The 17,841-nt window shown below is 36.0% G+C and overlaps 1 pseudogene; it reads left to right on the forward strand.

Annotated features, from left to right (window-relative positions):
• The first annotated feature begins 5,073 nt into the window (after positions 1–5,073).
• On the forward strand, positions 5,074–5,172 carry LOC132301987 (small nucleolar RNA R71; annotated as a pseudogene).
• Positions 5,173–17,841: the final 12,669 nt, after the last annotated feature.

The following is a 17,841-nucleotide window of genomic DNA, read 5'->3' on the forward strand; positions in this document are numbered from 1 at the left end:
GAGATATATATTTTTAATATATTTGTTAGGATATATATATATATATATATATATATATATATATATATATATATATGAAATCGGCGCATCAAAGAGTGGGTGTTGGTTCAGTGTGGTGCAGCCTACTGTAACTTGGTGTGTGTGTGAATCAGAACCATAAACAATAATAGGGTGATTCAGTGTGGTGCGGCACATGGAGCTTCAGTGCGCAGCAGGTCAGAGGCCATTGGATGTTGGCTGATCAATAGAAAGGATCCGGTGCATTGCGGATCACAGTAGTAGAGTGCGCGCAAGCTTCAAAGGGCTGGGATGTGTTGATGAGTAGCGGCTGATCCGGTGCGGGTGCATTCATGCGGCTGGGTGGATTACAGCCAATCAGAAGGTGCCACATCACCCAGAAGAAGAAGCTGGCGCGCGTGCAGCGCGTGGTTGCGCGTGAGGTCACCTATTAGCATGTGGTGGCGCGTGGAAGCGCGTGAGGAATGTTTGGTGGATTTTAGCGGCGCGTGGCGGCCCGTGGAGAAGTATTTAGGGTCCCGGAAAGGTTCTAAGGGGTCCGGTGAATTCTCATATTGGATTCCAAGCTTGTTAAGGTTTAAACCAACCACCCAGGGAGATATTCTAAGGTTTTTAGGGCAATAAAGTGTCACTACGGTATTTAATGTGCGTATAATTAATTAATTAATATTACGTGATGGAAGGAAATATATATATATATATATATATATATATATATATATATGATTATTTATATATGTGTATATATTGTTTAATTGATTAGGATAATTATGGAAAGATGTGTATATATGTATATTTATTAATATATATGCATATATGATTTAAATAATCAAGAATTTTTATAGATGGTATTATACATATTTATTTATGTGTATGTATATATATCATTTAAGATTATTATTCTTATTTGATATATCTGGATAGGCAGATTATTAAATTAGTCATATGCTTCTACATGAGATATCTATGTATGAATTAGCTATCGTTGAGTCTAAAGTTGATACATGGTTGAATTGTAGGCATAGATGAGTTGCCATAGGCGTAAATATATTGCCTGAGTATTTGTATGAATAAAATACATACATAGGAAGCATGGATGAGTTGCTAGTTTATTAGTATAAATATATATACTTGTAGAGGCATGGTTAAATTGCCAATGTATAAATAAATATACATACATGGAGGCATGGATGAATTGCCAATATATAAACAAATATATTTATAATGGCATGGTTGATTTGTCAAAGTGTAATTATATTGTTGTGTGTTAAGTGATTAAAATGTATCATCTATGGTTACTGTTTGTGTAAGTTGGATTATGATTAGATATTCTTAAAGTAGAATAGTCTAGTACCTACAGGTTGGTGTATTATTTTATACATATTAATAAAATAATACTGGTAGTGACATGGATGATTTGTCAAAGTTTAGATATTGACTGTGTGAGTTAAATACTTAAGATCATTATTGGTTTTGGAATTTAATATAATGTTCTTTTAATTATATTTTATGGTTTAAATTATTAAATTGCGGTCTAGGATGGGGTCAAGGCTAGAGGAGTTTCTTTAAAATAAATTGTAGATTGGACTAGGTATGATTATTAGTTAATCATTGATAATGGTTTTGGAATTAATGAACTTGGTAATAGTTGTGATAATTATATTGTATATAATTATGTACTTTATTAGGTTTGATTTTGATCAGAGATGATCTATTTATTGGTTTTCAGAGGTCTGGTAGAGAGAACTTGCTCGTAGGGTTTAACCCGCGATTAATTTTTCAGGTTATTAGAAGTTCAAGTCTCAAGGTTGAGGAACCGCAGCTGAAGGACTTATCCATTCTTTCTTCTTATTTCAATATAGGATATTTTCTAATTGTTAGATACTGGATTTTATTTAGAGATCATTGAATTATTAGTTTATGTTATTAGGGGTCCTTGATTTACGGGATTTCAGAGTGGTAACTTTTGGAGAATTATTAATGCAATTTTTATTTAATAGATTTTTCTTCAGCGAATTATTTATTCCTTATTATTCATTTTTTGTACTCTGTGCTTATTTGAAATACTTTAATTGTTTTGATATTTTCCTGATTTTGTGTGCGGACTTGATCAATCCGTGTTCCAAAATTAGGGGGTATCACATATATACACATACACACATGATATATATATATATATATATATATACCAACCTTTACCGGTGTCACCATCGGCCCTCTTTTTTTAAGCCGTTTTATCTCTTGCCGTTTGCTCCCTCTCTCGCCGTTTCTGTCTTTTTCGGTGACCAAGGCGATTCTTTGCCGGTCATCATCGTTGTGCCGATTTCTGGCACTGAGAGTTGCGCTATGGGTCTTTCGGGCTGTTGGGATTCTCTCTCGGCATGTGTCTAGGTCCGATTACAGTTGGGGTCACTACGTATCGTCGCCCACGAGCCATCGAGCTTCTGACTCAAAACTCGTCAAACATAGCCGAGCCAAGCTCGAACTAAATTTTTTGGGCTCGACTCGAGCTTGAGTAGCCTGTTACCTAACTGAGCTGAGCTCGAGCACACCATTACTCGACTTGGCTCGACTCGTTTACAACCCTAGTCTCAAACAACATCAATAAGCATATAAAATCAATTGCTTTTATATGTAAATCGCATAACAAATACTTGAGTTGATGGAATTAAATAAATCAAACTCTTGGTGTTAAGCAAAAACGAAACTGAATGACAAAATTAAGATCACAGAACAAATCCAGGAATTAAAGTCTAGAAAGTCTGAAAATGTTAGAACATAGTTTTCATATAAAACTTTGAAAACTAGAAAAAAATGAACATGCAAGAGAATAGATAACCAATAGAAACACCAACGACCTCTTCTTCATGCAATTCTCTAAGATCGATCAACATACAGATGTGAAGCGTTAAGAATGTACAATTTTCTTGTTTTATAAAACTTAAATTCAACTACTAAAAATTTTTAGAGCTGAATTTGAAGTAGTTAGGTTTGTAAGTGGTAAATATTAAAAAATAAATATTTTTAAAATCTTTTCAAATTTTAGTGTTTAGCATTTAGTACTTACAATTTTAATTTAGGGTTAATCAAAAATATTCAAAGTACGTTATCAAAGGCTTAATTGCTCAATTGACTAATCAAATATTCCCTTATTTTCAAACGGGCTTCCAAGCCTATGAAGCTCTTTTTAAAAAATATGAGTGTTTGATTAACTAAGATAAAAGAAATTCCAATAAACGTTAAAGTACTAAAAAGTTAAAGTACTAAAAAGTCTGTTCAACTTCACCTTCATGTGGCCAAAAGAGATCTTCATCACCCCCGTCCTACAATTGATGTTGGCATTTGCAGTTGCCAAGAAAAGACGGCCAAGGATAACGGGAATTTGGCTCTTAGGATTGGGAACCGGTTCTGTGTCTATGACAACGAAATCAACTGGGAAGAAGAATTTGTCAATCTTAATCAAAACATCTTCAATGACACCCCTAGGCTTCTTAATGGATCGGTTAGCAAGTTGTAAAACTACCGACGTCGGTTTCAATTCACCTAAGCCCAATTTGACATAAACTGAGTATGGAAGAAGATTAACACTTGCTCCTAAGTCAAGAAGCGCCCGATTAATGATATGATCGCCAATAATGCATGATGTAGTGGGTGAACCGGGGTCCTTAAACTTTGGAAGAGTGTTATGTTGCAAAATTAAGCTTACTTGCTCGGTCAAAACCACTTTTCTTGGTGCTTGGCTCTTGTTCTTCCGTTTTTGGGTGCACAAGTCCTTCAAGAATTTGGCATAAGCCGGAATTTGCTTGATTGCATCCAATAGTGGAAGATTAACTTTTACTTGCCTAAACATTTCCAAAATCTCATGGTTTTAATCTTTTGCTTGTCTTTTGAAATGGATCCTTTTAGGGCATCCGGAAATGGAACCTTTGGTTTAAACACTTTTTCAAAATTTTCTTTTTCAACACAAGAAGTTTTCAAATCATTTTTCAATAAAACCTTTTCAACATCATTTTTCAAAACTTCTTTTTCATACACATCTTTCAAAACTTTCTCATTTACAAGATCATGTATATGTAATGAAGGAGGAATGGGATATGAAACGGGACGGGTGACAACTTGAGGTTGCACCGGTTCACTCTCTTCATCTGACATTCCAACTTGATTGTCCACAATCCTACCACTCCGCAAGGTAGTCACCGCATTAACATGTTCAATGGTGTGGCCTTCCGATAAAGAATGGGTTTTGACAACACATTGTTGCTTAGGTGGGGCATTTATAGGCATCTTTCCCTTTTCTCTTGCATTGGGAGTGCTAGCTATGCCCTACTTGGGTTTCTAGCTTTGCAATAGATTGAGAGTGAGAATGAAGCAATTGAGTGTTAGCCTCTAAAGTACCCAAAGCATTCAAAACTTTCTCTTCAAAGGTGGGACTTGTAGTATTACCTTGAGAATAAGATTGGTTAGGAAAATGAGAATTAGCAAATTAATTCCATTGTGATTGATAAGGTCTATAACCTTGAGATCCTTGGTTTTGAAGTGGAGGTGGAATATACTTCCCTTGAAAACCGCCTTGGGAAGGGTTTGAACCCTCTCCTTGGTTTGTAATGAGTACCATAAGGATTTCCTCCTTGATTCACAAAAGTTGCATTGACTTGCTCATTAGGTTCACTTTGCACTTGTCCATGAGTACAGTGAGAAGTAGAATGAAGAACACTAGAACAAGTTATACAAGATTCATTGGATGCACGATGAGAATGGTAAGGAAAGGAAGATACTTGATTCACCGAGTTTTGGTTAATCAAGAATTGATCAAACCTTTGAGATAAGGATTTCATCTCGGCTGCTATCTCATTAGAATTGTCAACTTGATGTAAGCCAACACTCTTCCTACCTTGCATATTTCTATGCAATGAATTCTCACTCATGCTTTCATAGAGACGCCACACGTCGTCCTCATGCCTATCAATGTAAGAACCACTCATGGAAGCATCAACCATGCCCTTATAATTTTCCGATAAGCTTTCAAAGAAATATTGGACTAATTGCCATTTGGGCATGTCATGGTGTGGACACTTCCTAAGCAATTCATTGAAGCGTTTCCATGCCTCATGGAATGTTTCCCCATCCCCATTTATAAATTCTCTAATTGAAGTTCTCATAGCATTGGTCTTAGAAACCAGATAGTACTTCTTCAAAAACTTTTGTTGTATTTCTGCCCAAGAAGTGATTGAAAAAGGCTTAAGATTGTTAAACCAATATTTTACCTTATCCTTAAGGGTGAATGGAAAAAGTTTAAGCCTTAAGACTTCTTCCGGCATGTACATGTATTTCACAGTAGAACAAACTTCAAGAAACTCATCCAAATGCTTGTAGGGTTCTTCACTTGGTAGTCCATGAAAGTTAGGAAGCATTTGAATGGTTTGTGCTTTAATTTCATAATGGTGTGCTCTAAATGGTGGCAATTAAATGCATGTGGGTGCATTATACTCATTTAGCACATATTAGTCTCTCAAAGCAAGTGGTGGGTTAGCAACTTAAGGTGCAACATGAACACCTTGATTTTGAATTCCTTGATTGATAATGGGAGGTTATGGAGCATACATTGGCCTTGGCATTCCAAATAGAACTTGGCCTTGTTGTTGTTGAGGTTGATGAATGTTTGGCCTTGGAATGCCTAGTGGTACTTGCATGTTCTCATTGTGCACATTAGGATGAAGGATACCTTGTTGGTCTATATGACCAAGGTCCTCAACATGATCATCATTATGGTCATCCATTGATAGGTTGGTTCTATTTGAACTTCCTCTCCCCCTAGGATTTCTAACGATGGATTCAAGATGCAAATCAAGAGGGATAAGAGTTGGTCTCAATGAACGACGTCCATGCATGCAGAATGCAAAACACAACAAACACAAAGAATGACAAACACTATGCCTTCACAACAATGCAATTAGACTTCTTCCACAAACACTTAATTCATACTTCCATGCTTTTACAACAATGATACAAGACAATAAAAAATAAGCCTCTACGCGGGCCGACGATTTAACTAAGGGATTGAGTAAAGAAAATCTCACAAAGGTCCTTTAGCACTTCAACTCCAAATTTAAAGCTTAGCTTAGCAAATTTTGAGAATCTTTAGCTTTTTACTTTCTTTGCTTGCTTGAATTGAATGATGAATGGCTCATTTGTTTGCTTCCTCTCCAACAATGCACCTAGTTATGTAAGAACAACACAATAAGTAACCAAAAAGAAAAATAAAAATAAAGTAAAGACACGATCAACAGAGTACTAATCCTAATCAATTCCACAAATCCGACGTTGCCTAATATAATCAATCAATCCCCGGCAACGGCGCCAAAATCTGACGACTGGCCGTTCCTACACATCAAGATTGATGTAATGAAAGTGCAGTTCAAGAAAAGCCTTTTTTAGGTCAAATTTAAATTTATAAAAACCACTACCAACACTACTACTAACGTAGCAAGAGTGAGTAGGGATCATCCCAAGGGATTGTGAGGATCAAGCAATGTCGTGGAATCGTTATTAGGGCTAGTAGGTCGAGTGATCAAACAATTGGTTGGTTGGTTGATTGAAGAACAACTAAATTAGACTAAGTGATAGCAAAAGAATGCAATTAAGAGTAAGTAAGAGAGAGAGATCTTGGGGTTTAGAGATCACCACCAAGCAATGCATTTCTATATCTTTAACAAGTGATTAATGAGGGCAAAGTATGTGTTCTAATATTGGTGTGTGTGTGTGTTTGGTTGATTCAACAAACAAGGATGACTAGTTAAGCATGTATTATTTAAACATCATGTGAAAGGCACAATATATCTAAGTAATGAAGCATATATTGTCTAAATAACATGTGAAAGGCACAATAGATCAAAACAAGTCATTAATCCTTTCATTAAGCTCACAATCCAAATACAACACAAGGATAGAGACATATGCTACTTGCATTCAAAAGCTTGGATCATCAAACAACAAGCATAGATTGTCCCCCCATTTAACACTACACTACAACTACACTACATCTACATTACTAGAATGAAAATAAACTAGGGGAGAGGCACAATCCATCAAGGAATAACTATGAACCATCAAGAGAATCACAAGAGCATTCCTTTAAGCAAAGCACTATGTTTTGACAATCTCCAAATCTATAGCATCAATACACATAGACATGCATCAATTACACAAAATCTAGAGACAAGCACATGAACATTTATTCTAGCATACATAGACATATGGATAGAATGAAATGATCAATTGGAAGCATTAAACTATATAAATCATTGAATAAATAAGATCTAAGTATATCAGAGAGTCAAAAACATTAATTACAACACTAATCCCTCAATGATGCACAAGATTAAGATATAGAAAGCATGCTTGGGGCTAACTCTAGCCCCAAGAAGATGTCTGGCCACTCATGTTGATGATGCTCCAACCCTCAAGGGCTAATTCCATGGTTGAAATTTGCTCTTTGTTGATGAAGAACCCCAATGGTGTCTCTAGCCTCCTCTCCTCTCAACTTCCTCTCCAAGAAATGACATGAAAATAATGTTGGCTCCCCTTGTAAAAAGTAATCCTTATCTTTATATAAGTAGGTCAAAATGACACCCAAAATGAGCTGGGGTCGTGCACACAATATTCCCTAATGATTGGATAAAGAACAACTTTCCATGAGATGGAAATTTAACTTTTTCGCACTGGAGGAAGTTCGATCGATCGAACCTTGGTCTTGGATTGATCCAACTGGCTGAGATCTATCGAACTTAGGCTCGATCAATCCAACTGGCTGAGCTTTTTGGAAAGGAGACAAATTTGAGATATTTTGGGAGATATTTATGAGAAAAGGACAAAAGTGGTTAGTGGGTGCTACAGCTGTGGATCAGATCAATCATTTAAACAAGGACAAAAGTGTTCGATCGATCGAAGGATGGTGTTGGATCGATTGAACTTTGGACTTCATGCTTTGGGTTAAGGTTTGAATCAATCTTGAAGTGCTGACATCGATCATTGTTCGATCGATAGAACTTTAGTCTTGGATCGATCGAACTTTGCTGCTTTCCACCTTTGGCTTCATTTGCTTCCTTCTTTCTCCACTTTGCTCCTTTCTTTGTTTAATCACAGAATTGCTTCAATTAAGCTCTTATTTGGCTAAGTTAGCTTATTTTTGAGATAAGTGCTTAAAAATGGAAACAATACGAAATCAATCTAAAAAGGTAAAGTAAGATAGATAAATGTACTAGAATGCCTAAGCTTAAGGGGTTTAAATACGCACTTTTCAGCGCTCATCAACATATGTCCATACCATTGAGGATTTGTTTGATTCGTGAGGTGAGCTAGATGCTCTTTTGAGAACGTCTTTTGGAGACTTGTTTCAGTTTTGGAAATCTTGATGTTGTTGACTCTTAAGAGGAGTTTTGAAGGATCGCTGTTAGATATGGCTTGTCTGTGGAGTCTTTTTGTCCTAGTTATAAGTAGGCATGGTCTTGAGGAATCGTAGTTCCAGTGGTTGTTTATGGATCGATAGAAATTGAGGGATTTTGACTTAGCTTAGTGTTGCCAAGCATGGTTTTGAGAGATTCATCTTGTGACCTTAGTTCTTGGCATTTTAATGTGTGTACCACTTGGTGGACTTGTATTTTGAGGATTTAGTCATCCATGATAGGGATGCGGATCTGATGTTTGATTATGGTGTAGTCTTGTAGTTGATCTGTTTCAGGGAGATATGAAGGACTTTCGATAAAATATCTTGTGGAGAGGTTCGTTTTGATTTTTGGAGGTTCCGATTTGCTTTTTAGGCTTTGGATTCTTCATTAATGTTGTTGGTTGAAGTATTTTGAGACATTGGAGATGCTGGTTTTGTTGTATTGAGGATTTAAGGCCTTAAGCATAGCGGTACCTATGGCATTGTTGTCAGAGTTTTGGGATTGGCCAGGATGGTCTGGCCAGACATCTTTGGACCATATCTCAACTCTCACAAAATGTTGGTCTCCGTAGTGCTCTTGGCAATGATTATTTTTGCCATTGATGTCATTTGTATCGAGAGGTTTCATGGGTAGACCTACTGGGGGGCAGGTTAGGAATTAGTGCCTTATACTGTCATACTACCGTACAAAGTTGTGTGTTATGGGCGAGTACTAGATGCCGTCGATGCTACCTTACTGACGAGTAAGTATGGGCGGGCACTAGGCACTGTTATTGCTACCACACATTTAAGTACGTCATGGGCGGGTTCTGGTCGCTATTCATACTGCCATGTCGTCTCTGTTCAGTACCTTGATTTGATACGTTGTTATTTTGGAGTTCTTTTGTTGGTTGTTTTCGAACTCGTATGGTGGTTTGTTAGGAGGGATGCTTTCAGTTGTTGTCTTCAATTCCCTTGTTTGACTTTGGGTTCAGTGTATGAGTTTTGACTTGTCATATGGCCATGTGGTCACTTTTTCCTTAAGGGGTTGTCTTGTCATGAGCATGCGGGTACAATTGACACTGGTTTGTGTGTTCCTTTCAATTTTGAGGTCGCTAGTGTAGTGCGTTATGAGGGATACTTGGAGATGTACTCTGTAGTTATCTTGGTTTCGCTTTCTGTTTCATTGGGATGGATTTCGAGGACGAAATCCCTTTAAGGTGGGAAGGTTGTAATGACCCAGTCATTTTCATTCCTTTCCCTTTCCTCAGATTTTCACAGATATTTTTTTTTCATTGATCCTTTTTCTTTCTAAGTTCAGTTTCATGTCGCTTAGTGTCATCTTGAGTGCTCTGGCGTGATTTCCGGGACTCTTTTCTGTGGATTGACAACTTCCTTTGAGGACCGAGTCATTTCCACATTTTTCGTTTTTTAACACTATTCACTTTTTGTCTTTTCCCTATCTTGTCTTTTTCCCTATTTCGTCTTTCCCTCGTTTGTCACTCTGTTTGCGTAACCACACTTCTTGTGTTCAGAGTTGGTTTCTGACTTCATGTATCTTCATTCTCAGTGGTTTCCATGAGATACGTATCTTTACTTTTGTGACAAAGTACTCTGGTTGCTCCCAGTGCCCATAGGGGCACGGATGCATAGTTCTTTGGAAACATTTCCCTTTCTTGGGGTGTTTTTCGTAAATATCTTTTGAAAATATTTTATTTCAGGGGTATCTAAGAAAATATCTTTTGGAAGATATTTTCATTCTAGGGCAATTTTGTAGTTTTCACTTTTTGGAGGGGCCATTGTGCAATTAATGAAAATTATTGCAAAATGTCTTGTTTTGGGTCTGGATCCTCGTATGAGATTCATTTTGACATTTCTTCGAGTCGTGGACTCTTTGAATTTCCTCCTGGACGATGTTTTCCAGTTCCAGGGTTTTTGGCCCCAATTTGCGCCAAACTTGTTTTGGGCATAACTTTCTGTACGGGACTCAGTTTTCAACGTTGTTTCTTTTGTTGTTCATATTTTCTCATTTTGAATCTTTTTTGTTCACGGAGTTTAGCTGTTTGAGCGCGTCTGCTCAAATTTCACTTTTCAGACCCAGCGAAGCCCGTTCGGGGCACTTTTTGAGTTTTTCTATAAATAGGGGGTCTTTAAGTGAAAAATCAGATTTCACGCTCTCTCTCACCTCTCTTGGCCGGATCTCATGGCAGCCATGACTGCCATCTTCTCTCTCCTCTTTTGAGCTTCTTCCCTTCAATGAAAAGTGGTGATGCCTTAGTGTTTTATGTTCGTGTTGGCGAGGCCTTCGATTCCAATTGATTGGAATCTCGATTTGGCTATTTCTTGAGTTCGGGTTTGAAGTCAAGTTGTGTTTTGATTGGGCTTCCTTGGGATTGATGTTTGTGGTGTTATCCCTGACAAAACCTAGGAGTTTCGTCGGATTCGGAGCCGATTTATTTTGGTGGGGATTTGAGATTTCATCTCAAATGGAAGTAGGGAATGTTTTAGGATTTTATATGTGTTGTATTATGTGTTTTCCATATTTATACAACCTATACGCATGCCTTGTATCAAATCTAGGAAATTTGAAATATTCAATTCTTTGTATAAGATTTAATTTTCATGATGATGAGAAATTTGGATTTGAATTGTGGCATGGTAGAAACTCTTATTTTAATATGTTGGTTAACATATATTAAATTGGGATCAATTAAATAAGAATCGCTCTTTTTAATTAATATTTATCTTTTGTGAAAGATTAAAGTTCATGGCCGTACCCTGCATGAAATTGAGTTGTAATATGCTTTTAAATTAAGTCATGGCATGTTCTTTAACATACTTTAATTTGAGAGCATTTGGTTAAGTTTGGAAATCCAGAGACTTTAATTAAAAAAATTAATTAAAATCTATTTTGTGGTTTCATGGGCCTAATTAAGCTTTTGTGTGAATATATGTAATGACCATGATATGTCTTTTATCATATATTAAATTGAGTCCATTTGGAAATGATTTGAAATCTAGAGAGTTTAATTATTATGATGTAATTAAATTCTATCTTGTTTATCCATGGATCTAGTCATGTTTTAGAAGTTGTTTCTATTTTAAGAGCATGGATTTAGACTTGTGATGTATTTACTTGATTGTGTTATATGCATTGAAGAGCATTGTTCTTAAATTTATATTCATGAGAGTATGTTTCGAATATGAATATGTTGTTGGCTTGTGATTTCATAACATTATGAATATGAAATGCTTATTATGCACTATTAGGAGTTAAATTGCTAACTTGTTACTATGTAGTAGTAATATGTATAAGTTGTAAACTTATTTGGCTTATTTTGGAATCTTGGAACATTGTTGAGTTAAGATGGCTAGGGTTTGGCTCTAGTACGGGGACATGAGTCCTCTAAGTCATTGAGATAGTGCGCACTTAGGGTGGTCTTCCCTGCGGGTTAATGCCCGAAATAACCGTTGAGGTCTTCGCAGAATTTCGAGCATAGATGTCCAAGTCTTCCACTAATTGTTTTCGCATTCAATTCCAAGTTGACAATCATGTTTACCTTGTTGACTTGTGGTTTTGGCTATTGGCGATTTTGATGTTGTTAAGTACATTCATACTAAATTGCTATACTTAGTTGATTTCACACTTTTAGATTTCTAGTTGATAACCTAGAGAATCTATGTCTTGATGTGTGGTATTAGATATTCTAATTATGCTAAATTCTTATATTTAGTTGATGTTGCATTTTAGACTTCAAGTTGATAACCTTGAGAATCTCTATGTTGTTTTGTGTAAGCATGCTCCTATGTTGTTGCTTTGTGTAGGCATGCTCCTATGTTGTTAAAATTGCATGAATGAGGTGATTGATGCTAGAAATGATCTTAGGTAGCTAGGATACTCCCTGAGTCTCATTTTGATATAGATGTTAGGTGGCATGAACCTCTTTAACATGTTCCACCTTAAGGTGACAGAATTGTAAAACGTAGGTCGATGCATGCTCATTTCCTACAAGTAGCTTTATGTTACTCACCCCAAAGTTACTGGGGCATATTTTCAGGTACAAGAATCAAAGTTGAGATTCTCATTATGCTTGGATGGTTTGTGGACTTGGAGACTTCCATTTTTGTGAAGGTTGGCTTGGAATGCCAATTGTTGCCTTATATGTTAACATGTGTACATTTGATTTCATATATGTAATGTGTACATGAGTACACTCTTTACAATGTATTTGACATGTATGAGATGAGGCTGAAGGCCAATGACATGTAATTTGTATCCTATGTAATTTTTGACTTCATAGAATATTATGAAAGTATTGAAAAATATTGAGTTTTTGCTTCACCATGTTTGCATTGGGTGTGGGAATTCCATTTTGATTCTTCCATAGGATCTCATTAATCATGTATGAAGTGTGGCCAAGGGCCAAATGGCATATTCAAACCATCTCATGATTTTAAATTACAAGTTTTCGTTCTAAACTTCGTTTTTGGCATTTTGGCCGTTGGGGGGTCATATTTTGTATCAGCGGTATTTTTAAGCTGTGGATCATTGTAGCATATCTTGTTAGGTAAGTTACGTTTTCATGCATGGTCGTTTCCTGGCAAAGCTTTTTCTTTGGTGAAATGACCCTTCTACGGACTCATTTTACACTTTTATTGCAAAATTTGACCTAAGGATATTTTGGGAATTATCTTTGGAAATAAATTTCATTCTTCACATGGTCACTTAAAAAATGTGATTTTAGGGGGGGTTTCTTCTTCGTGTTTTTCCTGAAAATGTCGTCTTGGCATCAGAAACCATTTCCGAAGTTCAGCTTCTGTTTTTCCATTTAGCAGCTTTTTCGACCCTCTGGATTAGATTTCTTGGGAGGGAATTTTGGGCATTTCAAAGTGTGTATTTTTCAATTTGTCTCAAGAGTCACGTAGAAAAATCAATTTTGAAGGGAGTTTCTTCTTTGTGTTTTTCCAGAAAATGTCATCTAGGGCCTCAAAATCCCATTTTGTTTCGGAAAAACCCATGCTGCTAGGGTTTCTTGCTGCCCATTCTGCCTCCTTTACATCTAAACGGTTAGATGGGGTTTCGTAACCGGTTAGATGAGTGTCGGTAGTGTTTTGGTTGAGTTTTTTGGTCTTCTAACCGGTTAGGAAGGTGTGATAACTAGTTAGATGTTTTTGGGTTGGTACTTTTTGACCGTTTTGCCCCTGTTTCTTCCGTTAGCCATATCTTTTTCATCCGGACTCCGAATCAAGTGATTTTTAAGTCTAAGTTCATTGATTTTTTGTTGTCTTTCCAATGGTGTGCTCAGTAGCACCTACTTTTAAGCTAGAAATGACATTTTTACCCCTAGGTTCATTCTTATTCTTTTTTGAAACGTTGCTTCCGCATTTGATTCCTTGGGTTCCGTGACCTCGTTGAGGGTCACATTGGCATCTTAAAGTCATGTTGTATCTCTAGAGACCATTGTTTTTCTTTTTCTTCCATATTTCGGATCCGTTATAGGGTTATCTTTCGGTTCATCACTAACACACCGAGTTGAAAAACTTGGGCCGTCATATGAATAGAGTTTTGAAACTCTACGAAAAACTAGTGTTTATGCCTAACATGCATGAAATCTTTAATGAAGCTTAATGGAACATATCTAGACATCGCAAGAAGTGAAAGATAAAAAGAAATGGGAGAGGAATAGAGTTAAAAACTCTACGAATATTAGTGTTTAACGTCTCTAGTAAGACGTTGGGTTAACTCACTAATCAAAAGAATCAAAAACCGAATATGAAACGTCCTCATTGATCCTCTTTTCATTTTTCTCATTTAATGCCTCACCTATAACAATGAAATCATCCTCCAAAAGAATGACTTGAAAAGAAATGAAAGAGTTGATTTCGTTCTTTTCATTCACGGTCTTGAAAACAAAATTAATCATGGTTGGCCTTGCCCTTTTGTTGTGTTCTTGAAACACATTCAAAGGATCATTCACTTTGATAATTGGTGAGGCAATGTCTTTCAAAGACTCATTTAGAATATCAAGAAACACCTTCTCTTCATCCCTCTTCTCTTCCTCAAAAATAACCATCTCCTCACTTTCCAAGTTAGCTAAAGAGTTCATTAGGGAGTTCACTTCATTTTTTGGGCTTTCAAGGTCGACACCATAATTTTTATACATTTCAAAAAGGCATGTCTCAAGAGGGTCTTTAGAGATAATAGAAGGAAGGTTCTCTTCAACAAGTTCCTTCTCCTACCTCTATAGTGGTCACCGTCTCCTCACTCTCTAAAGTATCAAAGGCCGAGATAAAATCATAATCAAAACAAGGAAAGTCCTCATTAATCTTGTTATGCTCTATTGGGCTAGGCACTGGTGGACTCATCAACTCCTCAAATTGCTCACTTGCTACTTCTTCCTCCTCACTTCACTCATCCTCATCTATATAAATTGAAGTTCTTGCCATTTTTTCATTTGCCTCTTCCTCCTCCTCTTGACGAGAAAGTACTTGCAATTTACTCAACTTGAGCTTCTAACTTGGCTAACATTTGAGAATGAGAATTAATAAGTGGAGTTTGTGAAATATGCACATCAAGTAAAGCTAACACTTTTTCTTTAAATCCGGGTGAGTACCTAGAAGGTGATGGTTTTGGTTCTTCATAAAATGGTGGGGGAGGGTAATAGTCATAAGGAGGATAATAAGAATAGTCAAGTCCATAATAAGATGATTCATATTGAAATGAATTGGACTTAACCTCATAAGGATCAAAATATAGTGGAGGGACATAAAGTGAGGGGAAGTAATTTTCCTCCAAACTTGGTTCAAACAATGGTTCCATCCACCTTCAAAATCCAAATGCAACAAATAATGGCCTCCACATGGGCTAATGCTTAGACAAAAATTAAAGCAATGAATTTAGCCTCAACAAGGGCTATCACAAGCATGCAAAGAAGTGAACCAATTAAACTACGAGATTTTCAAGAAATGCTCACAAAGGTCCTTAAGCAACTTCAAATTCCAATGCTAGCTTCAAGCTCCAATGATTGCTTTAAGATCCAATGTTTGCCTTCCTTGTAGTTAAGTACCTAATTGACAAATAATAATGAGAACAAGAGAAAATAATATATAATAGAAAATAAAATAAAAATAGAAGCAATCAAATGAACACTATTGTCTAGTATAATTCCAACAAAACCGTTAATTCCTGGCAACGGCGCCAAAATTTGACGAGGCCCTTCCTACGTGTTTAGAAAACAGACTTTTTAATGCGAGAAGTCGCTTCGCAAGGTCAAAATATGATTGTGGTTTAAGAAGTTTTCTAGTCAAATTTACATTTATAAAACCACTACTACAACTAATGAAGTATAGCGAGTTGGGATCGTCTACAGAGATTATAAGTGTTGGAATTTAACTTTGACTCTAATGTATCAATTAATTATAAAAGAGAGAGATTGTTTGATTAAACTAGGATGCAAGAAAATTAAAATGCAATTAAAATAAACTAAGTTGAGATAGGGATTTAAGAGATATGAAGAGAGGTCTTCGGGTGTTGGAATCACCACTATGCTCATGTAATTAACCACTTGCTTTCCATTAATGGGGAATACATTGTTATGAACAAAATGGGACTACCAATTGTAATATTAAGCATGGACCATCAATTTCATGTATGAATTGTCTACCTAACCAACAAATAAACTAAGTGTAGAACAACCCATCAAATCTAAGCATGACCCATTAAACTAGTCACAATTATAGCACACATCAATCTAGAGAATCATGGAATTTGCAATAATAAGCTATGAAATAACAAATAAAGTATAGATTGTCTACCTACCTACAAGCATGAATTAAATTGTAGAACAACCCATCAAACATAAGTATAATCCATCAAATTAATTAGCAAACACATTCAATGAAAACCCATGCTTAGCCATCACTATATCCTTAATTAATCACACATAGACATGCAACCAACATAGAGAATCTAGTGTAGAAATCAATCCCCAAATAATCACACATAAGATAACATGTAATTAAAATAGAGAATCATAAGGAATACTTAAATCAACAATCACAAAGTTAAGAACTAATCACAACAATATATATATAAATCCCCAAAAAAAAGAAATACTAGGGTTTAGATTACACAAGACACGCAGACATGGTAGTCACCCTGACTTGTAGTGATGGTGAGACATTCGCCACCAGGACTTATTTGCCCGATGATCTATGGTTCATTGATTCAGTACTATAACAAAATGTATTTAAGGCGGGTCATAAGATGTAATACCCCTAATTTTAAAAAGATAGTCTTGGCATTTTATTTATTGTTTATTTTATTTTTCGTGTGATTATTTGCATAATTTCTTGATTAATTATTTAATGCTTGTTTAATTGTTTTAATTGTTTAATACTTGTTTACTTGTGGTAATTGTTAATTTTGTTTGTTTACTAGTTTAAGTGCAGTAATTATTTGATATTTTTTTTTTAAAATTAAATGGAATTAATGGTATTCTTCATTTTATTTTTGTTAAATGAATTAAATGTTTTATTTTTAATTTAAAGTTGGTTGCACTGTTATTTTATTGGAATTTCTTATAGGTGTAATTGGATTAAACTAGAAACAGTGTTAATGGTAAACATTAGGGTTTCTTTTCTTTTAGAATACACGGATGGGCTGACTAGGATTGGAAGTAGGGCTTAGTCTCTAATTATATATGGACTAGGGTTACTGTAATAAGCCTATAAATATATAATGTACTGGGGTGTAGGGTTTTAGAAAACGTAAGCATAATTCTGTGAAACAGAGAGACAGTGAGATATAGGGAGAAACAGAGAGAGATAGGAAAGGAAGGCTAGGTTGAACCAAGGAGGAGGAAGGAGAGGTTTCTCATAGGTGAAACCAAGAGCAACAGAGGTGGAACATCAGTAGGGGATTTCGTCAGAAAATTCAGAGACGGTGGAAGAGAGTTTCAAAACTGAAACTCAAGGCAAGTCTCTATTCTACTCTTTCCCTTTAATCTGTGTTCTGTGCATGCTTAGGTAGACTCCAACGATTAAACTAAAGCTTAAATACATCTTTTATACATGTTTAATCGTTATGTAATTCCATTGAAATAATCTATTTTGAGTTGCTTTAAAAGTTCAGTCTGAAATCTTGCTGTCGTTGCTTAAAAACTTGTATTTCAATTCAAGTCTTGGTTGTATATTATTGTCTTATGATCAATCTAGAACTGGGATGGACCTTAAAACATGTAATAAAAATTACTACAGAGGCCTGGAAATCACCGGAGTTGTAGAAGACGAAGGAAGAATGGATTACGGCTCTTAGGGGTGAGAGCAGGCTCCAAAAAGGGAGGGAGCCTACTCCTACAAAGCTAGAGCTGGCTCTCTAGGGTTGAAGGCCGGCTCTCAAT

The sequence above is a fragment of the Cornus florida genome, unplaced genomic scaffold (genome assembly GCF_030987335.1).
Source record: "Cornus florida cultivar Cherokee Brave unplaced genomic scaffold, ASM3098733v1 CherokeeBrave_3.0.0_Hap2_Chr03, whole genome shotgun sequence".
NCBI classification, from domain to species: domain Eukaryota; kingdom Viridiplantae; phylum Streptophyta; class Magnoliopsida; order Cornales; family Cornaceae; genus Cornus; species Cornus florida.